General features: G+C 43.9%; 1 pseudogene; it reads left to right on the forward strand.

Annotated features, from left to right (window-relative positions):
- Positions 1–5,119: 5,119 nt before the first annotated feature.
- LOC140185458 (F-box/LRR-repeat protein 6-like) lies at positions 5,120–26,744 on the forward strand (annotated as a pseudogene).
- The last annotated feature ends 1,249 nt before the right edge of the window (positions 26,745–27,993 follow it).

Raw genomic sequence — 27,993 nt, forward strand, 5'->3', positions numbered from 1 at the left:
TAATAAATAAACCAGTAAACCAATTGCATATATTGAATAGATTACCAAAAAACATGCAAAAACAGAAATACTGTGTATTAAAAAAAGTGAGGTAGTGTCCAAAGATTCAATGTCCATTTAGGAATCGGATGGCGGAGGGGAAGGAGGTATTCCTGAGTTGCTGAGTGTGAGTCTTCAGACTTCTGTACCTCCTACCTGATGGTAACAGTGAGAAAAGGGCATGCCCTGGGTGCTGGAGGTCCTTAATAATGGATGCTGCCTCTCTGAGACACCGCTCCCTAAAGATGTCCTGGGTACTTTGTAGGCTAGTAACCAATATGGAGCCAACTCGATTTACAACCTCCTGCAGCTGCTTTCGGTCCTGTGCAGTAGCCCCTCTGAACCAGACAGTGATGCAGTCTGTCAGAATGCTCTTCGCGGTGCAACTATAGAAGTTTTTGAGTGTATTTGTTGACATGCCAAATCTCTTCAAACTTCCAATAAATATAGCCGCTGTCTTGCCTTCTTTATAACTGCATCGATATGTTGGGACCAGGTTAGATCCTCAGAGATCATGACACTCAGGAACTTGAAGCTGCTCACTCTCTCCACTTCTGATCCCTCTGAGGATTGGTATGTGTTCCTTCATCTTACCCTTCCTGAAGTCCACAATCAGCTCTTTCATCTTACTGACATTGAGTGCCAGGTTGTTGCTGCGGCACCATTCCACTAGTTGGCATATCTCACTCCTGTACGCCCTCTCATCACCACCTGAGATTTTACCAACAATGGTTGTATCGTCAGCAAATTTATAGATGGTATTTGAGCTGTGCCTAGCCCCACAGTCATGTATATATAGAGGGTAGAGCAGTGGGCTAAGCATACACCCCTGAGGTGTGCCAGTGTTGATTGTCAACGAGGAGGATATGTTATCACCAATCTGCACAGTTTGTGGTCTTCCAGTTAGGAAGTGGAGAATCCAATTGCAGAGGGAGGTGCAGAGGCCCAGGTTCTGCAACTTCTCAATCAAGATTGTGGGAGCGATGGTATTAAATGCTGAGCTGTAGTCGATGAACAGCATCCTGATGTAGGTGTTGTCCAGGTGGTCTAAAGCCGTGTGGAGAGTCATTGAGATTGTGTCTGCCATTGTCTATCACCACAATAGGTCAAATTGCAATGGGTCCAGGTCCTTGCTGAGACAGGAGTTCAGTCTAGCCCTGACCAACCTCTCAAAGCATTTCATTACTGTCAATGTGAGTGCTACCGGGTGATAGTCATTAAGGCAGCCCATATTAGTCTTCTTAGGCACTGGGATAATTGTTGCCTTTTTGAAGCAAGTGGGACTTCTGCCTGAAGCAATGAGAGGTTGAAAATGTCCTGAATACTCCCGCTAGTTGGTTGGCACAGGTTTTCAGAGCCTTACCAGGTACTCCATCGGGACTTTCTGCCTTGTGAGGGTTCACTCTCTTTAAAGACAGTCTAACATCAGCCTCTGAGATAGAGATCACAGGGTCATCAGGTGCAGCAGGGATCTTCACAGCTGTAGTTGTGTTCTCCCTTTCAAAGTGTGCATAGAAGGCATTGAGTTCATCTGGTAGTGAAGCATCGCTGCCATTAGTGCTATTGGGTTTCACTTTGCAGGAAGTAATGTCTTGCAGACCTTGCCAGAGTTGTTGTGCAGCTGATATCACCTCCAACCTCGTTCGAAATTGTCTCTTCGCCCTTGAAATAGCCCTCTACAAATCATACTGGGTTTTCTGGTACAGGGTTGGGTTGCCAGATTTGAATGTCACAGATCTAGACTTCAGCAGACGATGTACCCCCTGGTTCATCCACAGCTTTTGGTTTGAGAATATACAGTAAGTCTTTGTCGGCACACACTCATCCACACAGGTTAATGAAGTCGGAAACAACTGCAGCATGCTCATCCTGGTTGGAAGATGAATGCCTGAATACAGTCCAGTCCACCTGATTCAAAGAGGTCCTGTAGGTGCCCCCTGTGCTTCCCTTGTCCATACCTTCTTCATCCTTCCTGCTGGTGCTGCAGTTTTCAGTCTCTGCCGAAACTCAGGGACTAAAAGTACACCCAGGTGATTAGGCTTCCCGAAGTGAGGGCATGGAATAGCACGGTAGGCATTCTTGATGGTGGTGTAGCGATGGTCCAGTGTGTTGTTTCCTCTGGTATTGCAAGTACAGGTTTCCCCCGCCATCCGAAGGTAGAGCGTTCCTATGAAACAGTTCATAAGCCAGAATGTCGTAAAGTAAAGAAGCAATTACCATTTATTTATATGGGAAAATTTTGAGAGCTTTCGCAGACCCAAAAATAACCTACCAAATCATGCCAAATAACACATAAAACCTAAAATAACAGTAACATATAGTAAAAGCAGGAATGATATGATGAATACACAGATTATATAAAGTAGAAATACTTTTCCACAATCATTGCCGCGCTGTTCTCGGTAGCGAAAATCTCACGCAAGCACCATCGGCAAAAACACTCTCTCCAGTAACCTTTAAGCTATGAAGCTGCCAAATCATACCAAATAACACGTAAAAATACACAGCCTATATAAATTAGAAATATGTATGTACAGTGTAGTATCACTTACGGGAATTGGGAAAGCTTGCCGAGCACACTGATGATGGTGTTAGGCTCAGTCGTCGCAGGTTGGGGTGGTGCAGTTGCCCCCACCCTCTAGGCAGCAACCAATACTGATCCGCGAAGCATGCAGGGCTCCAGCGGTAGCTGGGAGGCACCCAGCACATCTTTAAGAAAAAAACCGAAATAAACATGCTAATTAATTAGGTGCCGCCTCTGATCTGGGCTGACAATTATGTGTCAGGCGGGCGGCACCTAATTAATTAGCATGTTTATTTCAAGCAACACACATCAAAGTTGCTGGTTCAGTTGAGTGAGGCTTCAGATCATAGATGGCATCTGAAGAGCCTGTGGCTCATTCAGGAAAGCAGAACTGATTTGGGGGTGGCGGTGGTTGTGAGGAAAGGAAAGAATGTGAATGAAATACAGGCCATAACATACAACATTAGAGAAAAAGTAGAGTAGGATTGCGTAACATAGACATTCGTCTCCGTTTTAACCCACATACCCCGTGGGACTGGAATGCTGCACAAGCCAAACCAGTGAGGCTGAAGCAGCAAGAATGAGAGCAGCTCATGCTAAATGTGAAGTTGAAATGCTGATAGGAAAAGCTCATGTAGGAGCTACATTGAGTGTGTTCAAGGGGGAGTGTGAAGCTGAGACTGCCTTAGCAGAGGCAAAGGTGTATGAAGCAGCCGCTGACTCTGAGAAAGTGACTGAGAAGTAATTTTGTATACTTCTATCAAATTTCCTTTCATTCTCTTACACTGTAGGAAATAAAGCTGTAACCTATTCAATCTTTCCTTATAAATCAGATCCTCAAGTGCCAGCAAATTTTCCCTGATTCTTTCAATCTTGTTGATATCTTTCCTGTAGGTAGGTGAGCAGAACTGCACACAATACTCCAAATTAGGCCTCACCATCATCTTATCTCTTTTGTTCTCATTATGACACTCAGTGGCCACTTTATCAGGTACACCTGTACACCTGCACATCAATGCTAATATCTACTCGGCCAATCCTGTGACAACAACTCAATGAATGAAAGTGCGCAGACATGGTCAAGACATTCAGTTGTTGTTCAGACCAAACATCAGAGTGGGGGAAGAAATGTGATCGAAGTGACTTTGACCGTGGAATGATTGTTGTTGTCAGATGGGGTGGTTTGAGTATCTTAGAAACTGTTGATCTCCTGAGATTTTCACATACAGCATTCTCTAGAGTTTACAGAGAATGGTGTGAAAAACCAAATAACATACAGTGAGTGGCAGTTCTGTGAGTGAAAATGCCTTGTTAATGATAGAGGTCAGAGGAGAATGGCAGACTGGTTCAAACTGACTGTGAGGCAATAGTAACTCAAATAACCACGTGTTATAACAGTGGTGTGTGCAGCAGTCTGCTGGTTGAACGGTATCTGTGGCTAGGGGACTGGTGAGGAATTGGGTGGAGACATCACCGATTCCTTACCACTCCTCTCCCCACTGGGATGCTGCTTGACCTGCCAAGTTTCTCCAGCAGATTGTTTGTTGCTCCAGATTCCAGCACCCGTTGTTTCTTGCGTATCCAGTAAATTCTTTAGTGGTTGGGAGCTCTTTTGCTGATGGTGTGGAATCGGCCCTTCAAGCCGACCGCCTCAGTAACCCCCACAATCCCAATTTAACCCTAAACTAATCACTTAACAATTTACAATGACCATTTAACCTACACAGTATGTCTTTGGACTGAGGAAGGACACTCAGGGAAAACCCACACATTCCACGTGTGGGACGTACAGAGATTGCGTATGGATGATGCTGGATTTGAACTTGAAACTCCAACACCCTGAGCTGCCATTGCTTTGCACTAACCGCTACGCCACTGTGGCATCCAAATATACGAAGTGTGTTTCTGTACGTGTGTGGTCTTCTGTTGCTATAGTACATCCACTTTGAGGTTCAACGAGCTGTGTGTTCGGAGACACTCTTCAGCACACCACTGTTGTAACGCGTGGTTATTTCAGTTACTGTTGCCTTCCTGTCAGCTTAAGCCAGCCTGGTCATCTGCCAGGTAAGACGCACTAAACATTCAGTAAACCCTTCAAGTTATACTCTGTTACTACTGCTTGTGCGCAAGGCCCTCTCTTCCTGCAGCAAACTTCCACTTTCTGTGGCACCATCTGTGATTTGGGTCACAGTGACCCACAGAGCAAAAGGAGAGCGGTTGCTTTCCATGTGCTAGATGTGAACTCCAGTGATGCCGTGGTCTCATCAGCTAAACAGCATCTAGTGAGATGGGCTGTGATGCTTCTTAAATGGGCCAGTCGCTGGCTACCACGGGGGAGTGGCTTTCGATGATGGACGCTCACTGCAACAGCATCGTAGTTGGTACAGATACTGTGGGCCGAAGGGCCTGTTCTATATACTATTTTACCTCACTGCCACGGGTGATATTTCAGTCAGCAAACAGTGAAATGATTTTTTTTTCTTTCTCTAGTGACACTGTGACGTTCCCCTTGGTGCTTTTGCTGTTGGATAAGGACTTGTCCAGCCAAAGTATTTCATGAGGAGGACTGAGAGGGGACACCCCGATAAGAGGCTATTTGTCTCTCTACACCTCCAGGCAGGCATCTCGCAAACGGGAAGGGAGTGTGGAAAGTCGGGGTGGAACACGCAGCTGGGTGACAACCAAGCCAGCGAAGTAGATGGTGCGGACAAGGCGGTGCAATGGCACTAATGATACGGTCCATGAGACCGACAGTGACAGGCTCCTGATGACTTCCAATGGGGGCAATGGGCAGAGGAGGCCCAGGGCCAGAAAGTCAAGTGGCAAGAGAAACAACTGCCGGCTGAACAAGACGCCTAATGCCCGTGCGGTGAATCTCTCTCTGCCCAAAACAAAGATGAGGGGCAACAGCTCCGAACGTGCTGAAGGTCAGGACAAAGCGACAGATCCAGAACCAGAGGACCAGAAAGAAGAGGAAGTCGACTGGTGGGGTCAACAGCTTCCGATTGAAGTGTTGGTTTATATCTTCCGTTACGTGGTGTCATCCAGAGGAGCTGTACCAAGTCTCTGCAGGTGAGGGGCCAAGGTGGGAGAGGGTGCAGAGGAGATTTACTAGGTTGCTGCCGAGATTAGAGAGCATGTCTTATAAGGATAGACTGAGTGAACTAGGGCTTTTCTCTTGGAGTGAAGGAGGATGAGAGGTGACTTGATAGAGGTGTATAAGATGATAAGAGGTGTAAATTGAGTGGACAGCCAGAGACCTTTTCTCAGGGCCAAATGGTGAATATGAAATGGCGTAGTTTTAAAGTGATTGGAAGGAAGTATAGGGGTATTTCAGAGGTAGGCTTTTTACTTGGAGAGTGGTAGATGCATGGATGTGTGGGTGGTGGTAGAGGCAGATACATTAGAAATATTTAGAGTGTAGAGAAAATTTGCAAGGATGTTGTCAGGGCTTGAGGACCTGAGTTATGGGGAAAGTTGAACAGGTCAGGACCTTATTCTCTAAAGTGTAGGAGAATGAGGGGAGACTTGATAGAGGTATATAAAATTATGAGTGGTATAGATGGGGTAATTTGTAAGCAGGCTCTTTGCACTGAGGTTGGGTGAGACTAGAACTAGAGGTTAAGAGTGAAAGGTGAAATGTTTAAGGGGAACATGAGGGGGAACTTCACATAGAAGGTGGTGAAAGTGTGGAACAAACTGCCAGTGCAAGTGGTAGATGTGGGTTCAAATTCAACGCCTAAGAGAAATTTGGATAGGTACATGGATGGTTATGGTCCAGGTGCAGGTCAATGGACTAGGCAGATTAGTTTGGCATGGACTAGATGCGCTGAATGGCCTATTTCTGTGCTGTAGTGTTATATGACTCGACTCTCAACTCTTAGGTACATGGATGACTGAGAAATGGAGCACTATGTGGGAGGGAAGGGTTAGATTGATCTTAGTGGGTTAAAAGTTTAGCACACCATTGTGGGCCAAAGGGTCTGTACTGTGATATACTGTTCTATGTTCTGCGTTGAGGTATTGACGCACATGTGTGGTGACTAGTGGTATGTGAGTGTAGGGCTGATGAAAGTGGGATTTGGAGATGGAGGGGAGGGTGGGGTGGATGGGAGGTGGATGGTGATGAGTACAGAATTTAGACAAGGACAGGAATTTTGTCCCAATGTCTGTGCTAATTATTAAACACCCATTGATGCCAATCCCACAACCAATCCTATTTCATTCTCCCTGCACTCCCATTAGCTCCCCTTTGATTCCACCACTCAGCTACAGTATACATTGGGGACCTCACTTCATTCGCCAAAGCAGAAATTCCTGGTGACCAACCATTTTAATTCCTATCCCTATTCCTGTTCTGACGTGTGCCACAATGAGGCCACTCTCAGGGTGGAGGAGGTCTAGGAGCCTCCAACCTAATGGCATGAACATCAATTACTCCTTCGGGTAACTTTTTTTCACATTTTTTTCTTTTCCCCACTCCCTTCCCTCTTCGAGACCCCACTCTGGCCCCTTACCTCTTCTCACCTACCTATCACCTCCTCCTTCCCTTTCTCCTATCCTCTCCTATCAGATTCCTGCTTCTCCAGTCCTTCAGCTTTCCCACCCACCTGGCTTCATCTATTACCTTCTAGCTTGTCCTCCTTTCTCTCCCTGCCACCTTTTTATTCTGGCATCTTCCCCCTTCCTTTTCAGTCCTGATGAAGGGTCTTAGCCCAAAGCGTCAAATGTGTTCATTTCCATAGATGTTTCCTGACCTGCTGAGTTCCTCCAGCACTTGGTGTGTGGTGCTCCAGGTTTATACTAGTTAATTAACCCTTTGGGTGTTCTGTACCGTCAATGAACTTGGGAGTACTCTGGATTTGGTAGGTGGGAGGATCGTGAGAGGGCTCGAAGTTGGAGGTGGGATGGTGACTTTAAATTTCTGTTTCATACAGTTGAATAGAACAAGAATGCCTCCTGAGAGTTACAGACTGGATATACACGGCATGGTAGCGTGGTTAGCACAGTGCTTTACAGCGCCAGCAATGGGGATTCGATCCCCACCACTGCCTGCAAGGAGCTTGTACATTCTCCGTGTGACTGTGTGTTTCCTCTGGGTGTTCCACTTCCCTCCCACATCCCAAAGGTGTACGGGTTAGAGTTAGTAAGTTATGGGCATGCTCTGTTGGCACTGGAAGTGTGCGACATTTGTAGGCCACACATTTTCTTTGGACTGTGTTGGTTGTTTCAATGCATTTGGATTTACGTGTGACAGTTAAAGCTAATCTCTATCTTTTGGCTGAGGTGTTCTTTTGATCTGATCTTTGACCCTGCATTTTGAAACAGAATGGCTCGAGTGTGTCAGCTATGGAACGCAGCCGCTGAAACCCCCACACTGTGGCGCAAGGTTACCATCTCTCGTTGCTGGGCCAGGCCTGGAAATAAATTGCAGCCTCCGGTTCAGCAAAAAATCCAGAACACCTTAAGCTGGCTGACAGAGAACAGGTTTGTTAAGGCAAAAGTGTTGTCATTAGTGGTTTCGACATGATGGGTTGGGGTTGTCAGAGCTGATGTATTTTCAGCTGGGGGACATAAATGAGGGCTCTGATGTACCGTGAAGAGAGATGAAATGGTCTGTCTCTGAATGGACTTAAACTTGAGGACAAGAACTGCAAGTCTGCAGAGGAATCGAGTCATACCCCAGGAGGGCATCGAGGACGTCTTTAAAAGGCAATGCGGCATCAGTCACTTAGGACCCCCATCACCCAGGACATGCCTTCTTCTCATTCCTACCATCAGGGAGGAGGTACAGGAGCCTGAAGACACATATTCAATGTTTCAGGAACAGCTTCTTCTCTGCTATCCAAATTCTGAATGGACCCTGAACACAAACTCACTATTTTTTACTTTTTTCTTTGCTCCCTTTTTCCATTACTTATTTAATTTAATTTGTTTTATGTACAGTATGTATTTCATATTGTAATTTATTATGTATTGGCATTGTGCTGCTGCCGCAAAACAATGTTTTAAATGGACATCCTTCTATTCTGAGGCCTAGACTCCCCCACTATAGGAAATATCCTCTCACATCCACTCTATGTAGGGCTTTCATATTTGTTAAGTTTCAGTTAGATCCCCCCCATTCTTCTAAACTCCAGTGAGTTCCGACCCGGAGCCATCAAACATTCATACGGTATTTTAAACATAGTCCTATGGCCCACTGAGTCTGCACCTATTTTCACTAATCCTGTTTTATTCCCCCCTTAATCCTGTCAACCCTTTTACCTGGATTCTACCTCTGAAAGAGAGACAATAGCAAAGGTCGTTTGGCCCACTGAGTCCTTGCAGATCCATTTTTTGATTCTCCCTGCCCAAGATTCCACACTTGCCTACATACATTGGCTAATCACCCCACCAACCTCCATGTCTTCGGGATGCAGCCCAGCACATCATGGAAACCAGCCTCCCTCAATGGACTCGCTGATTTGATACAGCGGCCAGCATAATCAATGACCAAACCTCCCCACCCCCCCCCGGACATTCTCTCTTCTTCCCTTTCCCATTGGGCAGAAGATGCAAAGACCTGGAAACACGTACCACCAAGCTCAAGGACAGCTTCTATCCCACTGTCCCACTGTTATAAGCTGTGGAAGCCAATTTATTGGGTATATTTAAAGCAGAGGTTCATGGGTACTTAACTAGTAAAGGCATCAAAGGTCACAGAGAGAAAGCAGGATTGAAAGGGAAAATAAATGGCAGAATGGCCTAATTCTGCTCCTGTGTCTGGCCGTGCTACCCAAGTTGATAAGAAACGTGCAGTGAAATGAGTTTAATGTGCAGATAGTTATTGGTTCTCCGAATTCAGGTTCCTTTCCTACTATAGAGGTAGGGAACAGAGAGAGAAGTTGCCAACTGATTGATCTGCATTGATGCGCTTTTTTACACACAGGTTTTCACAACTTCGCGTGTTCTCTCTCTGCCACTGGAACAGCCTAGTGGGTTACACCCTGAAGGTAAGCCAGTAACTTCCTCTCCTGACACATCAGCAGCATTACTTTGTTTCAGTTCGGCTCCTCAGAATTTTTTATTAAAGTACCGATATGTCATTGTAATTTTTTATTGGGATGCAACATGGAACTTCATTGAAGACCTGCACACGACAGAAATGGACAAACAGCCAGTGTGCAAACCACAATAAGCTGTGCAAATATGAAATAAAAGAAAAAATTAAAAATAAATGAGCAATAAATATTAAGAATATGAGTTGTATAGTCCTTAAAAGTGAGTTCATGGGTTGCAGGAAAAGTTCAATGTTGGGGTAAGTGAAACTGAGTTGAAGGCATCCCCTCTGGTTCAAGAGCCTGGTGGCTGAGGGGTAATAACTGTTCCTGAACCTGGTGGTGTGTGTTCTACGGCTCCTGTACCCGCTTCCTGATGGTAGCAGTAAGAACAGATCATGACCTCAGAATCAGAATCGGTTTTAATATCACAGGCATATGTCATGAAATTTGTTAAATTTGAGGCAGCAGTACAGTGCAATATGTGATAAATATTGCAAAGAAAAAACTGAATTACAGTAAGTATATATACAGGGCCTATAAAAACTATTCATCCCCTTGGAAGTCTTCATGTTTTATTGTTTTAGAATATTGAATCACAGTGGATTTAGTCTGGCTTTTTTGACACTGATCAATAGAAAAAGACACTTTTGTTTCAGAGGGAAAACGATCTCTACAAGGTGATTTAAATTAATTACAAATGTAAAACACAAGATAATTGATTGCATAAGTATTCACCCTTTTTAGTATGCCACATCAAATCGTCACGTGCAGCCAATTGGTTTTAGAAGTCACATAATTAGTTAAATGGAGATCGCGGTGTGCAATCAAGGTGTTTCAATTTATTGTAGTAAAAATACACCTGTATCTGGAAGGTCCAACTGCTGGTGAGTCAGTATCTTAACAGGAGCTATAGCATGAAGACAAAAGAACACTTGAAGCAACTCCGCAAAAAGTTTATAGAAAAGCACAAGTCAGGAAATTGATACAGGAAAATTTCCAAGTCGCTGAATATCCCTTGGAGTACAGTTAAGTCTATCATCAAGAAATGGAAAGAGTATGGCACAGCTGTAAATCTGCCTAGAGCGGGCCATCCTCAAAAACTGAGTGACCGTGCAAGAAGGGGACTGGTGAGGGAGAAATATAAGATGATGAGAGGCATTGATCGTGTGGATAGCCAGAGGCTTTTTCCCAGGGCTGAAATGGCTAACACGAGGGGGCATAGTTTTAAGGTGCTTGGAAGTAGGTACAAGGCGGATGACAGAACTAAGTTGTTCTACACAGAGAGTGGTGGGTGCGTGGAATGCACTGCCAGCGATGGTTGTGGAGGTGGATACAAAAGGGTCTTTTGAGGGATAAATGGAGTTTAGAAAAATAGAGGGCTCTGCAGTAGGGAAATAGTAGGCAGTTTCAAGAGTAGGTTACATGGTCAGCACAACATTGTGGGCCAAAGGTCCTGTAATGTGAGATAGATTTCTATGTTCTTGGTCATGCTAGGGTCGTTCCTGTCATATACATGCTCGTAGCTTGTTAAGCAGCCTTATGTGTGGCACCTTGTCAAAGGCCTTCTGAACATCCAACTACACAACATGAACAGTGAAGACATGCAAAACATTTATTCAGTTCATCCCCTATTACTACTTCTTCAGCATTGTTTTCCAGCAGTCCGATATCCACTCTCACCTCTCCTTTACACTTTATGTATCTGAAGAAATATTTAGTATCCTCCTCAATATTATTGGCTGGCTTACTTTTGTATTCCATCTTTACCTTCTGATTGACTTTTTTAGTTGCCTTGTGTTGCTTTTTAAAAGCTTCCCAATCCTCTAACTTCCCACTGATTTTTCCTTTATTAGCTGCCCTCTCCGGCTTTTTTGCTGGCTATGACTCTTCTTGTTAGACACAGTTGTTTCATATTTCCTTTAGAATACTTCTTCCTCTTTGGGATGTATATATCCTGTTCTTTCCGAATTTCTTTCAGAAATTCCAGCCATTGCTGCTCTGCTGCCATCCCTGCCAGTGTTCTTTTCAACTCCAATCAAGTGAACTTTATTGTCGTTTAACTGCATAAATGTATATAACATATATAATGTATGTAGAAATGAGACAACGTTTCTTCGAACCAGGGTGTAAAGTGTCCAACACACTTAAGGGAAATAACATACAGTTCAAAGGGAATAGAATATAAAAGCCTTTGAGGAGACTGTTAGATAGGGACATGGAGCTTAGAAAAATAGAGGGCTGTGCGGTAGGGAAGTTCTAGGCAGTTTCTAGAGTAGGTTACACGGTCGGCACAACACTGTGGGCCTGACGGCTGTAATGTGCTGTTGATTTTCTGTTTCTATGTATGGTGTAAGCCAAACACACACCATCCTTAACGTAGAACGTGGTGGTGGCTGCATCATTTTGTGGGGATGCTTCACTGCTGCAGGGTCTGGAAGGTTTGTGAAGGTGCTGGTAAAATGAATGCAGCAAAATACAGGGAAATCCAGGTGGAAAACCTGATGCAGTCTGCAAGAGAACTGCGACTTGGGAGAAGATTTGTTTTCTAGCAAGACAACAACCCCAAGCATAAAGCCAAAGCTACACAGGAATGGCTTAAAAGCAACAAAGTTAATGTCCTAGAGTGGCCAAGTCAGAGTCCAGACCTCAATCCAATTGAAAATTTGTGACTGAATTTGAAAAGGGATGTTCACTCATGATCCCCATGCAATCTAACTGAGCTTGTGCAGTTTTTTAAAGAAGAATGGGGAAAAATTGCAGTGTCCAGATGTGCTCAGCTGATAGAGACCTATTCACACAGACTCAAGGCTATTATTGCCACCAAAGGTGCATCTACTCTACTAAATACTGACTTGAAGGGGGTGAATACTTGTGCAATCAATTATTTTGTGTTTTATATTTGTAATTGATTTAGATCACTTTGTAGAAATCTGCTTTCACTTTGTCTTGCTCTGTTGATCAGTATCAAGAAAGCCAACTTAACTCCACTGTGATTCAATGTTGTAAACTAAAACATGAAAACTTCCAAGGGGGGTGAATAGTTTTTATAGGCACTGTATGTATATTAAATAGTTAAATTAAATAAGTAATACAAAAACAGAAATTTTGCAAAGTAGTGCGGTAGTGTTCATGGGTTCAATATCCATTCAGAAACCGGATGACAGAGGGGAAGAAGCTGTTATACCACCAGGTTCAGGAACAGCTACTACCCCTCAACCATCAGGCTTTTGAACAAAAGGAGATAACTACACTCATTTAAGGACTCTTTTATGTTGTTATTTCATGCTTATTATTTATTGCTATTTATTCATATCTGCATTTGCACAGTGTGTTGTGCACTGACCCTGTTTACAGTCACTGTTCTATATGCTCACAGAAAAAGATTCTCAGGTTGTATTGCGGTGGCCCATCAGCGGCAGGAGCAGGCCACAGCGACGAGGTTTGTCACAGATCAGCAATGCTTGTTTAAAAGGAGAGCTTCGTGGCATTCAGGGTCATTCTGGTGGCACAATCAGTGGCAGGAGCAGGCCATAGCAACAAGGTTTCTCGCAGTTTAAAAGTAAAAAAGGGATGGCCATTGTTGGGGCAGAGTAGGCCAGTGATGAGAGTAGAAGTGTCAGGCTTTGGCTCAAAGAAGCATTGGCTCTGGGTTATCTTCTGTTAAGGTTCCCTTTTTTCTCTCTTGCTGTACCTGGCTGTTGTGTGTTCTCCATACCGGATATCGGAGTCCTGGGAGACCCAGAATCTCCCAGGGAACTAAATCTGCGTGAAATACGTGTAGCTACAGCACCTTGAGACTATGTTAAGGATCTGGAGCAGCAGCTGAATGTCCTTCAGCTTGTACAGGAGAGTGGGGAGATAATTGATCAGAGTTACAGGGAAGTAGTCACCCCTAAGTCGCAGGAGGTGAGTAGCTGGGTGATTGTCAGGAGGAATGTAAATGTGAATAGGCAGTTAGTGCAGAGCACCCCTGTGGCTATTCCCCTCAAAAGTAAGTATACTGTTTTGGATACTGTTGTGGGGTATGGCCTCCTTGAGGAATGCCACGGCAGAGTACTGGTACAGAGCATGGGTCTGTGACGCAGAAGGGAAAGTGGGAGAAGAGGGTTGTGGTAGTGATAGGGAAGTCAATAGTCAGTGGAACAGACAGGAGGTTCTGTGGACGTGAATGGGATACCCGAATGGTATGTTGCCTCCCAGGTGCCAGGGTCAGGGACGTCTCAGATCGCATCCATAACATCTTGGAGAGGGTGGGAGAGCAGCCAGATGTCTTGGTACATATTGGTACCAGTGACATAGGAAGGAAAGGCAAAGAGCTCCTGAAAAGAGAATTTAGAGAGCCAGGCAGAAAGCTAGCCAGCGTCATGCAGCAATAAGGGTAGAAAAAGGATGATTTGGCAGATTAATGTGTGGCTGAGATGCTGGTGCAGTGGGGCAGGGCTTCAGGTTCTTGGATCATTGGGATCTCCTGGGGGAAGGTATGACTTGTTCAAAAGTGATGGGTTGCACTTGAACCCAAGGGGGACCAATATTCTCGCGGGCAGATTTGTTAGAGCTGTTGGGGAGATTCTTATCTAATCTGACAGGGTGGAACTGGAGTGAAGGGACTCAGGATAGGAAGGATGGTAAAAAAAAAGCAAAGGTTGCATGCTGTCAGACTTAAGATAGGGCAGGCAGATGATGGGACAAAATTGTAGCTATCAGAGTGAGTAGCAGTGCATTAGGGATGCAGAATCAAGAAGGGTAGCGAATACAGTACTCTTAAAGTGTTGTATCTCAATGCACAGAGTATAAGAATTTAGGTGGATGATCTAGTTGCACTATTACAAATTGTCCGGTATGATGTTGTGGCCATCACTGAATTGTGGTTAAAGGATGGTTGTAGCTGGGAGCAGAATAGCCAAAATTACACCTTGTATCGGAGGGATAGGAAGGTAGACAGAGGGGATGGTGTAGCTCTGCTGGTGAGGAATAGCATCAAACCAGTAGAAAGATATGACATAGGATCAGGAGACGTTGAATCCTTGTGGGTTGAGTTAAGAAACTGCGACGGTAAAATGACCCTCATGGCAGTTATATACAGGCTTCCCAACAGTAGCTGAGATGTGGACCACAGATTACAATGGTAAGTACAATGGCGTGTCAAAAGGGCAATGTTATGATAGTCGTGCGAAAATTTCAACATGCAGGTCGATTGGGAGAATCAGGTTGGTAATGGATCTCGAGAGTGAGTTTGTTGAATGTCTACGAGATGGCTTTTTAGAGCAGTTTGTCATTGAGCCTACTAGGAGATCAGCTATACTGGTTTGGGTGTTATGTAATTAAGCGGAGGTGATCAGGGAGCTGAAGGTAAAAGAACCCCGAAGCGACAGTGATCACAATATGATTGGGTTCAGCTTGAAACTTGATAGGGAGAAAGTGAAGTCTGACGTAGCAGTGGATTAAGAAAATGACAGTGGTATGAAAGAGGAGTTGGTCAAAGTAAATTGGACGGAGCTGCTGGCAGGGATGTCAGCAGAGCAGCATTGGTGTGAGTTTTTGGGAAAAATGAGGAAGGCGCAGGATAGGTGTATTTCAAAAACAAAGAAATACTCAAATGCCAATATAGTATAACCATGGCTTACAAGGGAGGTCAAAGCTAATGTAAAAGCAGAAGAGAGGGCATACAGCAAAGCAAAAATTAGTGAGTAGACAGAGGATTGGAAAGCTTTTTAAAAACCTACAGAGAGAAAGTAAAAGAATCATTAGTAAGGAAAAGTTGAAATATGAAAGCAAGCTAGAAAATTCAAAAAATCTGAGATGCAAAGGTACTTGGGAGTCTTTGCGGAGAACACCCTAAAGGTTAACTTGCAGGTTTGAGTTGGTGCTGAGTAAGGCAAATGCAGTGTTAGTATACATTTGAAGAGGACTGGAATACAAGAGCAGATGTGGTGCTGAGGTCTCACCTTGAGTATTGTGAACAGTTTTGGGCCCCTCATCTATGAAATAATGTGCTGGCATTGGAGAGGGTTCAGAAGGATGATTCTGGGAATGAAAGGGTTATTTTACGAGGGAAGTTTGATGGCTCTGGGTCTGTACTCGCTGGAACTTAGAAGGATGAGGGAGGGGAATCTCACTGAAACCTTTGGAATGTTGAAAGGCCTAGACCAGGGGTAGGCAGCATATTCCGGCCCGTGAAGGTATTTTGACTGGCCCACAAGGTGGTCCCAACACCGACCCCTGTGGAACTCCACTGGTCACCAGCAGCCAGCCAGAATAGGATCCCTTTATTTCTACTCTCTGTTTTCTGCCGATCAGCCAGTGCTCCACCCATGCTCGTAACTTCCCTGTAATTCCATGGGCTCTTATGTTGCCTAATGTGCAGCACCTTGTCAAAGGCCTTCCGTAAATCCAAGTACACCACATCTACTGCACCTGCTTTGTCTACCCTGTTTGTAATTTCCTCAAAGAATTGCAGTGGGTTTGTCAGGCAGAATTTTCCTTTCAGGAAACCATGCTGGCTTTGGCCTATCTTGTCATGGCTGATTGGAGCTGAGAGGCAGCAGCACTGTCCAGTGTGTCATCGTACACCTTGAAGAGTGAAGAATTAATTTTCAGTTTCACCTTGGTGAGACATCAACTCTTGGTTTTCTGTCCTCTATGGACAGAGCTGCCTAACCTGCTGAGTATTTGCAGCACTTTTGTGTTTTCTTTGTTCAATTTCCTCTCCAGTCAGACTCCTCTTTTAGCAGTGAGACCTCTGTTGGTCAGGGTCGACCATGGATGTTGCCAGGGCAGCTCAGTATGGAGAAGAAGCTGTTGTCCATGTAGCAAGCTCCCCCCTTCCATGCATCTGATGAACTCAGATTGGCACCAGCAGCACTGCAGATATTGCCAGTCAGTGTTTTTATTTTTTACTTTAAATCTTTTTATCAATTATTATTGAAAATTCACAACAAAAAATACATTAACATAATCAAGTCAATATATCAATATGTATAAGAGTCAAACTATTAACCAAGCTAAACAGTATATCAATAATAATAATTTTAAAGAACGTTAAAGCTACTTTTTTTGAAAAAAGAAAGAAGGAAAAAAGAACCCCTACTAACTAAAACAAAAAAACCCCAGCTAACAAAAAAAAATGAGGAAAAAGACCCCATTTGGAGCACAAACCCGGAGCTATACGCTATAAAAGCTTCTATTAAAAAAAAAGACATCAATCCGCCAACCAAATCTATTTACCCAAGAATCATAAGGGGACCATCTTAATTAACTCAAATCAAATGATAGTAGCAGGCAAAAGAGCCCCACCTTTTCTCAAAATCCAATCGAGGATTAAAAGTTCGACTTCTGATTTTTTCCAAATGAAGACATAGCATCACCTGAGAGAACCATTGTGGGAGCAGAAGCATCTTTCCGTTTTAATAAAATAGCCCTTCTAGCCAATAATGTAACAAATGCAACTACATGTTGGTCTGATATAGAAATACCATGTATATATTGAGGAATTATACCAAACAAAACTGTCAATTTATTAGGTTGTAAATTAATTTTTAAAGCTTTAGAAATTGTAGAAAAAATAGATTTCCAAAACTGTTTCAATACAGAAAGGCCTTTGACAAGGTCCCGCCCTCTGACAAAAGAAATTCCTCATCTCTGTACTAAGTAGGTGTCCCTCTAAATTGAGGTTGTGCCCTTCAGTCCTAGACTCCCCCAGTGTAGGAAACGTGTCAGTGATAATAAACCTGATTCTGATACATACAATCTTATTCAAATGTTTTCAGAGGAGAATTTCATCTATATGATCAGACTACAGGTGATTTAAAGTTCAAAGTAAACTTATTATCAAAGTACATATATCATCATATTTATTTATGGCATCCGTTAGTCTCATGAGACCATCAATTTGTGCCTTGGAAGGTTTCCAGGACGCAGGCCTGGGCAAGGTTGTATGGAAGACCAGCAGTTGCCTATGCTGCAAGTCTCCCCTCTCCATGCCACCGATGTTGTCCAAGGGAAGGGCATTAGGACCCATACAGCTTGGCACCGGTGTCGTCGCAGAGCAATGTGTGGTTAAGTGCCTTGCTCAAGGACACATAGGCTGCTTCAGCCAAGGCTCGAACTAGCAACCTTCAAATCACTAGACGAATGCCTTAACCACTTGGCCACACACCAACACATCATATACAACCCTGAGATTAATTTTCTTGCAGGCATTCACAGTAAATACAAAGAAAACAATAATACATATCAAAAACATGAGATGAAAAGGCCTTGAAAGTGAGTCCATAGGTTGAAGGGACAGTTCACTATTGGCGTGAGTGAAGTTATCCCCTTTGGTTCAAGAGCTTTATTGATGGTTGAGGGGTAATAACTGTTCCTGAACTTGTGGTGAAGATCCTGAGGTTCTTGTAACTCCTTCCTGATGGCAGCAGCAAGAAGAGAGCATGCCCTGGATAGTGGGGGTCCTTGATGATAGATGGTGCTTTCCTACGATAGTGCTCTGTGTAGATGTGCTCAATGGTGGCGAGGACTTTATCCACAATGGACTATCTCTGTAAAGTTACTGGAGAGGAGTTTTGATATAGGTGAGATCCAATCTTCCAATCAGCTGACAATCACCATGTTTTATTTGATGTCTTTAGCAGCTGGTTGGTATTTGGTCCAGTTTGCTAACAGTTTCGTTCACCTAATCTGTGTGCTCCTGTCTCCTAGTCTGGCTGCTGCACTGAACTCAGTGTACTGGAGATCAGCTCCGAGATCAAGCAGACTAATCCCTTCTTCCCGTTGTGCATTGAGATGCTACAGACTGGCTGCCCCAAACTACAGGTACTTGGGGTGTTGAGGGTGATGGCACTGTAACGTAGCGGTTAGTGTAATGTAATTACAATGCTAGTGACTCGGGTTCAATTCCCACCACTGTCTGTATGGAGTTTCTGTAGCATTGTGGGTTTCCTCTGCGTGCTCTGGTTCCTCCCATATTCTGAAGACGTATGGGTTAGTGGGTTAATTAGTCACAGGAATCTAATTGGGTGGTGTGGGCTTGCGTTAAGGTGCTTTATTTCTAAATGAAAATAAAATTACTGCCTGTCTATTGAACTCTCTTTCAATGACCCCTCATTCATAAAGAACACCCTTGCCTGTCGATTTACGTTCCACCTACAAAGGCTGAGGGGAGACCTATTGAAGTTTATAGCAACAAAAGATTCTGCAAGTGCTAGAAATCTTGAGCAACACAAAGAATATGCTGGAGAAACTCAGCAGGTCAGGCAGCATCTATGGAGGGGAATACAATTATAACATTTGGGCTGAGACTCCTCATCAGATGAAACGTTGATCATTTATTCAGCTCTGTTGATGCTACCTTATCCTTTCAGTTCCTCCAGCATTTTGCATGTGTTGGAAGTTACAAAAATTACAAGGGGTATGCAGTATATATAAGGTAGACATCTTCCTCCTCCCCCCCCCAGTATTTTTTAACAGGCATCCATTAGTCTCCTGAGACCATGGATTTGTGCCTCGGAAGGTTTCCAGGGCGCAGCCCTGGGCAAGGTTGTATGGAAGACTGGCAATTGCCGATGCTGCAAGTCTCCCCTCTCCACGCCACCGATGTTGTCCAAGGGAAGGGCACTAGGGCCGATACAGCTTGGCACCGGTGTCATTGCAGAGCAGTGTGTGGTTAAGTGCCTCGCTCAAGGACACAACACGCTGCCTCAGCCAAGGCTCAAACTAGCGACCTTCAGATCACTAGACAAACGCCTTAACCACTTGGCCAACCCCACCACCCCGCCAGCATAGAATGTCAAATATCACCAGTTCAGGAACAGTTATTAGCCCTCAACCAACAGGCTCTTGATCCGAAGGGGATAACCCCATCACTGAACTATTCCCACTATCTGTGGACAACAGGAATTCTGCAGGTGCTGGAAATTCAAGCAACACACATCAAAGTTGCTGCTCTATCCATGCTAGTATAGGGTTATGGGCTGAGTGCAGGTCGGTAGGACTAGGTGAGAGTAAGAGTTCAGCACGGACTAGAAGGGCCGAGATGGCCTGTTTCCCTGCTGTAATTGTTATATGGTTATATAGTATCTTTCCTGTAACACCATGGGCTCTTCTCGTGTTTAGCAGTCTCAATTGCTCATTATGTTTACTTTAATTTGGTATTGTGGTTGTCATAGCCATGATGGCTAAAGGGTTTGTGCCTGTGCTGCGTTGTCCTATATTGTAGAAATGCATCACATCACTTTGCATCGAAGCAAGCCTTTTTGCTCCCGTACTGATCAGGAGGGCTCCTGTGTTACTGCCATTTAGCAGCACTTGACTTGTGGTTTTCTATGCTAGGGTGATTCAGGTGCTCAAATCCTTTGATATATAGAAGTTACTGTCTGTGCTAACTTGCCTCTTTGCAGTAAACCAGCTACTGCCAGTCTTTAACCAATTGTGTCATTTGGTGCAGGTCCTAAGACTGCTGAATCTGGCCTGGTTCCCAAGGGTTTCCACAACGATCGTTTCCCCTGAGGTCGGCTTCTCTGAGTTGGAGGAGCTGTGCTTGGCCACCTCATGCTCGCTGGTCACAGATGAGGTTCTGGTAAAGCTGCTGCACCTGTCGACCAAGCTGCGGAGCTTGGACCTCCGAGGTTGTTATCGGATCACACCGGCGTCGCTACAGCTTCTGCCCTGCCAAGGTAGGGAGAACTGTCTCTCTCCTCTGTTTGATTCCTCTCTGAGGATTTGTGTGTCATGAGAGACTTTTATAAAAATGTAAGACACAATTATTTGGTCTCAAATATGTCAAATTGTCACTGAGTGCATTGAGGTAAAACAATAACAGTTCAGAATAAAGAGTCATGGTTCCAGAACACATTCCACACAATCAGGAAAGCTCAGGGCTCATACGTCCAAGGATAAATTAGCTCGTTATTACTCTCATATAGATCCTGTATGTGATAGATGTCATTCTGAGATAGCTTCATTAACTCATATGTTTTGGTCATGCCCTTTGTGAAGAAATATTGGGATGACATCTTTGATATTATTTCAACTGTTTTGAATGTTGATCTACAACCTCATCCTATTACTGCAATCTTTGGTTTACCAGGGATAGAACAACGTCATCTGACCTCCTCGGCTTGTCGGATGATTGCTTTTGTTACACTAATGGCTAGAAGATCCATATTATTGAATTGGAAAGAGATGAAGCCTCCTACTACATTTCAATAGTTTTCTCAAACTATGTCTTGTTTAAATTTAGAAAAAAAATTAGAAGCGTCATTTACGACCCTTCTATTAAATTTGAAGAGGTTTGGAGACCATTTATTCAATACTTTCATATGATGTAATTTGACCCTTTCCAATTCTGTTTTGTTACTTCAATGTACGGAGAGAGGAGCAGAGTTAACGACACTAATGGTCTTATCTGAGGTATCATAATAGCCAGTATCATAGACCTGACGAGTGTATGGTCCTGATGAAGGGTCTCGGCCTGAAACGTCGACTGTACCTCTTCCTAGAGATGCTGCCTGGCCTACTGTATTCACTAGCAACTTTGATGTGTGTAGCCCATTCTTTTTCTTTTTTTTCTTTAGTTTAGTTTAGTTTTCTTCTAGTTGGTTTAGGTTTTTTTTGTTTTGGGGTGTACACATATATTTTTTCTTTTTTCATGATATTTTTATATTTTCACTTTATATTTTCCTATATTATGTTTGTACTTTTTGAGATTTTGGGAGGCTCATTAATTATGTGTCAACTGAGTTTATACTTGTATAAACTATTTATCAATAGTGTAATCCCAATTGCTCTGTATCTATTTTCTGTAATGTTTATGATGCTGAAATTAATAGAAAGATTGAAAAGGAAAGCTCACTGATTTTCTGAGGAGGCTGACGAGAGCTGCAGTATGCACATCTATACTCACATCATTCTCCAGATGCATCATTGCATGGTACGGAAACTGCACTGCTGCAGACAGAAGGGTTCTACAACTGGTAGTCAAAACTGCCCAGCGTATCACTGGCACCATCAAGGACATGTATATAGAAAGAGTCAGTAGCATCATGAAGGCTCCCACCCACCTTGCTCGTGGACTGTTCGTCCCACTCCCATCAGGGACGAATCTACGTAGCATCCACACCAGGACCACCAGGCTCAAAAACAGTTACTTTCCCCAAGTACTAAGGCTGATCAACACCTCCACCCACTAACCCACCCCTCCACACCCCCCAACCACCATCATATCCTGTCAGTCACCTTATGCACAGACACTCCTGTGTCTGGCATCATTTTACGGGCATGCATGTAATCTATATATCAAAGCTAGCTATGTATTTATCTTTATTGTGGTTTTTTTATTATTGTGTTCTTTATCTTAGAGTTTTTTCATGTGTGTAATGGAAAAGCTACAGAGAAAAGCAGGTAAACAGATCACAACGAGGTAGATTGTGAGGTCAATTGTCTATATTATTGTACAAGGGAGTCCATTCAAGACTCTGATAACAGTGGGATAGAAGCTGTCCTTGAGCCTGTTGGGAGAGGGGAGAAGAGAGAATGCCTGGAGTGGGTGGTGTCCTTCTGCTTTACTGAGTCAGCAAGAAGTGCGGACAGAGTCCACGGTTTCTGTGATGTGCTGAACTGTATCCACAACTCTCTGCAGTTTCTTGCAGCCGTGGGCTCAAGACAGCTTCTACCCTGCAGTAATAAGACTATTAAACGGTTGCATAGTACGATAAGATGAACACTTGACCTCACAATCTACTGTGTTATGGTCTTGCACCTTATTGTCTAGATGCACTGCACTTCCTCTGAATGCAACACTTTATTCTGCATTCTGTTATTATTTTCCATTGTTCTACCTCAATGCACCGTGTAATTAAATGATCTGCATGAACAGAAGACGAGCTTTCACTGTACCTCAGTACATGTGACGATAATAAACCAAAACCAGTACATGTGGGGAGAGCAAACATAAGGAAAGTTGGATCTTACTGAATGGTGGAACAGACTTGAGGGGCCGAATGGCCTGCCCCTGACAATCTGAGGCTAACGAGCCAAAGTGATTTCTTTTGAAGCTCAGCAGGTCAGGCAGCACGTATGGAAAAGAGTCAACAGTCAACGTTTTGGGCCAAGACCCTTCCTGAAATGTTGACTATTCCTCTCCTTAGATGCTGCTTGACCTGCTGAGCATAATTTCCAGCATCTATGGAATCTCTTGGGTTCTTACGAAACTCTCTGCTTGTTCCATCACCAGACCTCTCGCGGTTGTTCCTGGGACTGGATTATAGCACGCTACAGCTGGTTAAGCAGGGCTCACAGCAAATAGCTCTGAAGTGGAGACACTCTTTGGAGGTGCTGGATATCAGTGGTCAGTTTTACAAGGTGAAGGACCTTGAGCTAGCCATGGAGATCTTGGCAGGGACCGAGGGCAATGTCATCCTACGCTCCCTCAACCTGGCTGGGACAAAAGTCACCCTGGATGCTGTCAGGTAGTCATCAGTGTGGTATATTTGCTATATTGTAGATCTGAAGTGTGAAAAGACCAATTAATATCAGAGACTACAGAACACCACAGCACAGTACAGGCCCTTCAGCCCATGATGTGGTGCAACTTTTTAATGTGCTCTTGAAGATCAATCTAACCCTTCTCTTCCATATAGCCCTCCATTTTTAAACATAGAACATAGAAGAGTACAACACAGGATCAGGCACTTCAGCCCACAATGTTTTGCCGAACCAGTTAAAAAGCAGATTAAAAACACCCAAACACTAATCCCTCCTACCTATATAGCATGTCCTATGCCTCCACCTTCCTCACATCCGTGTGCCTGTCCAAGCATCTCTTAAGAGACTCTAATGTATTTGCCTCTACCACCATACCAGGCAGCACATTCCAAGCATCTACGACTCTGAGTAAAAAATCTTACCCCTCACATCCAGTTTGAACCTACCCCCTCACCTTCAAGGCACGTCCTCTGGTATTAAACATTTCAATTCTGAGAAACAGATGCTCTCTGTCTACTCTATCGAAGTCTCTTATAATCTTATTAACTTCTATCAGATCTCCCCACAGCCTCTGCTGCTCCAGAGAAAACTACACTTATCTAGCTTGTCGTGATAGCACATGCCCTCTAAACCAGGCAGAGTCCTGGTAAACATCTTCTACACCCTCAACATCTTTCCTAGTGGGTCAAACAGAATTGTACGTAATACTCCATGTGGCCGAACCAGAGTTTTATGAAGTTACAACATAACCTCTTGACTTTTGGACTCAGTGCCTTGACTAATAAAAGCAAGTGTTCCATAAGCCGCCTTAACCACCTTAATCGGCCTGTGTAGCTTAATTCTATATTCTCACTGTGTATGACCTCTTCCCCCTTTCTGCCTATGTAGTTGGTGCCAATATGCAACAGGACCTCTAGCTGTTCACCCTCCCCATTGAGAATATCCTGCAGATGCTCTGATATGTCCTGGACCCTAGCAACCGGGAGGCAACACACGATCTTGGTGTTTCTTTTGAAGCCACAGAATCTCCTTTCTGTCCCCCAACTATTGGGTCCCTATAACTACTGCACTGCCTGACTTTACACTTCCCTGTTGAGCCTCAGAGCCGTCCACACACCCACCAGCCTGGCTGCTGCTGCTGTGCCCCAGTGGATGTCTCTCCACCCCCACCCCAACCCCTTGCAGTATCCAAATAGGTATACTTGTTGCTGAGGACAATGGCCACAGGACGCTCTGCACATACTTCCTAATCCTCTTACTCCTCACGGTGGTTACCCATCTACTGTCCGAAGCCTGTACTCTGGGTCTGACTACCTCTTCAAAAGAGTCAGCTTTAGTATCTTCAGCCTCCCAAATGATCCCAAGAACATCCAACTCCAGTTCCAGCTCTTTGGCCCAGTCAGTTGGACACTGAAGTTGGGTGCACTTCCTGTAGGTGTAGTCGTCAGGGAGACTGTCAGGTATCCTGAATATCCACATCTGACAGGAGGAGCATTCCATCCTGACTCCTCTATACTAAAGAAAAGGCTATCTCTTCTTATCTGTGCCTCCGCCTGCGTGCGTACACTGAAAACTGTTAAGCCAAAGCCTTCCTATCACTGGCGTACTGGCATCTCTGCTTGACCCTTGATTTTATTTGCAGCTGAGTTTTGTTTTGGCCTCTGATACCAACACTTATCACGTTGTGCTGCCAGTAAAGCCCAGCCTTACCCGAATCTGCTCCTTTTATACTCTTTTTTTCTCTCTCTCTCCCGACGTCTGTATCGCTCCAACACTGACACTCACACTCAATGTGCCTGAGCCACCGAAATTTTTTTTTCTTTTATTCATGTGGCTATCATAGAGGCTCTTAAATTCCCAAATGTATCTGCCTCTACCACCACCCCACCACCCCTGGCAGTGTATTCCATGCACCCACCACTCTGTTTTTTAAAAGAAACTTACCCCTGACATTCCTCAATACTGTTCTCCAATCACCTGAAAATCTTGCCTCCTCAAATTAGCCCTTTACTCCTGGGAAAGTGTCTCTGGCTGTCCACTCGATCTATGCCTGATATCATCTTGTACACTTTTATCAGGTCACTTCTCATCCTCATTTACTCCAAAGTGAAAAGCCCTCGCTCACTAGACCTTGCCTCATGTGACATGCTCTCTAATCTAGGCAGTGTCCTGGTGAATCTCCTCTGCACCCTCCTTAAAGCTTCCGCATCCTTCCTCTACTGAGGCACCCAGAATTGAACACAAAGTGTGGTCTAATCAAAGTTCAAAGTAAATTTATGATCAAAGTACATATATATCACCGTATACAACCCTGAGATTCATTATCCTTTTGGCAACTTCAATAACCATAATAGAATCAATGAAAGACCACACCAGCAGCATGGATAAACAGTGTTTAAAAGGCAAATACAAAAGAATAAAAGGAAATAATTATATAAATAATAAATTTCAAGAACATGAGATGAAAAGTCTTTGAAAGTAACTCCATAAGTTATGGAAACAGGTCAGTGTTGTGGTGAGTGAAGTTATCTCCTCTGGTTCAAGAGCCTGGTGGTTGAGGGACAGTAACTGTTTCTGAACCTGGTGGTGTGTGTCCTGAGGCTCCTGTACCACCTTCCTGATGGCACCAGTGAGAACAGAGCATGGCCTGGGTGGCAGCAGTCCTTGATGGGTACTGCTTTCCTGCAACAGTGCTCTGTGTAGATGCACTCAGTGGTTGGGAGGGCCATACCCGTGATGGACTGGGCCATATCCACTACTTTTTGTAGGATTTTCCACGCAAGGGCATTCCATACCAGCCTGTGATGCAGCCGGTCGATATACTCTCCACTGCACATCTATGCCAAATGTTTTCAAACTTCTAAGTGGAGGTACTGCCGTGCTTTCTATGTAATGGCATTTACGTACTACTTTTAATGAGATCTCCCCTCATTCTTCTAAACTTCAGCTAGTACAGCCATCAAACACTCCCGATGGATTAACCTTTTCATTTCCAGGATCATTCTCATGAACCTCCTCTGGACCCTTTCCAATGCCAGCACACCCTTTCTTAGATAAGGGGCCTAAAACTGCTCACAATACTCCAAAAGTGCAGTCTGACCAATGCCTTATAGACCTCAGCATTACATCCTTGCTTTTTATATTCTAGTCCTCTCCAAATGAATGTTAACATTGCTTTTGCTTTCTTTATGGTCTATGGCTATTTCGCTATACATGTGACAAATAAAGTTAATCTTTTCTTAATTCAGTTCAAAGGTCAAGTTTAATGTCAGAAATGTTTACAGTATACATCCTGAAATGCTTTCTCGTCACAAAAGCATTCGGTCTAATTAAATCTTCCTTTCCATGCAGAATCTCTGCAAGCAGAGCCTGCCTTTCATTACCACAGTTCTCTCAGGAAATGTTTCTGTTTGTTGCTTTAGGTCTGTGGAGAGAGGTTTGATTTTTCTCTTTCTCTGTTCTCCAGGGTGGTGGTGAGCAGCTGCTCACAACTCAGCTACCTGAACCTTACATCCTGTTGCTGTCTGCCCCGGGACCTGAGGTGCATCTACCGAGGCCAGCATGAGATCAGCCAGTTGATCAACCGCTTGCTGAGTGGCAGCGTGGGTGAGCAGCAACCCACTGGGAACCACAGGCCGCGGGGAGAGGCTGACAGCTAAAGGCTCTGCTCATTAGACACCAGGAACAGCTGCAGCCCAATGGTAGAAACAAAGGGTGCTGTCATAGGCGTGCCTTCATAAAGCTTTTATGTAGGATTATGCTCCTTCCTTAAAGTTCAAAGCACTATCAATAAAGCAAGCAAAAAAATATATCGACTGCATTGTGCCGGGGCCTGGGACTGCCGAGATGTATTCTAGGTACAGCTTGGAACTACTCTGGGCTGTCGCATCTGTAGATACCGATAAAAGTCTTGTTTTTCTAATAAGTGTTTCTCTTTAAGCATTTCAAAACTGAACAGTGTTCCTTCTTTCATTTTATTGCAAATAACTGTTATTCTTTTAGTTGTCCAGTCCTTAAATCTAGCATCCAGTTTATTCGGCGTAAAATCCGAGTCATATGCACACCATTTAAGAATTGCAGTATCTCCCTCTAGTTTATAGTCTTTTATAATGGTTTTGCATATTTTAAGAGTCCATTTCACCCATGGCTTATCATTAGTATTTATGTACCTTTGTACATTGTTATCAGCCAAAATTGCCTGTATGGGGATGGGAAGTATCCCGTCCTCAATGTTTTTCCATTAAGTGTCATATGATGGGTTGCACCAACATATCACAGCTCTCAACTGTGCTGCAAAATAATAATCTCTAAGAGAAGGTAGGTCCCATCCCTCCTTTTCCTTGGCTAATTGCAAAGTTTTGAGATGAACTCCAGACCTTTTACCTTGCCATATATATCGTGATAACATGTTGTTCCATTCACTGAATTGATTCTGATTAATCTCTATTGGTTGTGTCATGTACCCCATGACGGGAATAAAGAACCAACAGAAATAGAAAACACTTTGGAGTCCAGTATTGCTATTAACCAATAATAATATTTATTAGTAACTACACAATACAGTAATATAAATGTAGATAAATCAAACAGGTTAGCAATGATTATATTCAAGTAAATATATCAGTAATTGTGGAAATATATGAAAATCAAGCTTCTTCAAGTCTAGGGGTAAAAAGATACAGTCTCACGATGATGAGTAAAGTTCAGTTCAGTTCAGTTCGTGGTGTTGAGTTGAGTAGTGACGGAGAGAGAGAGAGGGAGAGATTTGAGTCTTCAGGTGAGCTGATGCCGTCAATCTTCTTGTTGTCCTCTGAGATCCTTTAAAAGTCACCGACTGTGACCACAGCATAGGGGACTGTTTTTCTGTGGTGGAGCTATCAACCTAGGCAAAGGTTGGACACATGGACA

The sequence above is a fragment of the Mobula birostris genome, chromosome 20, assembly GCF_030028105.1.
Source record: "Mobula birostris isolate sMobBir1 chromosome 20, sMobBir1.hap1, whole genome shotgun sequence".
NCBI classification, from domain to species: domain Eukaryota; kingdom Metazoa; phylum Chordata; class Chondrichthyes; order Myliobatiformes; family Myliobatidae; genus Mobula; species Mobula birostris.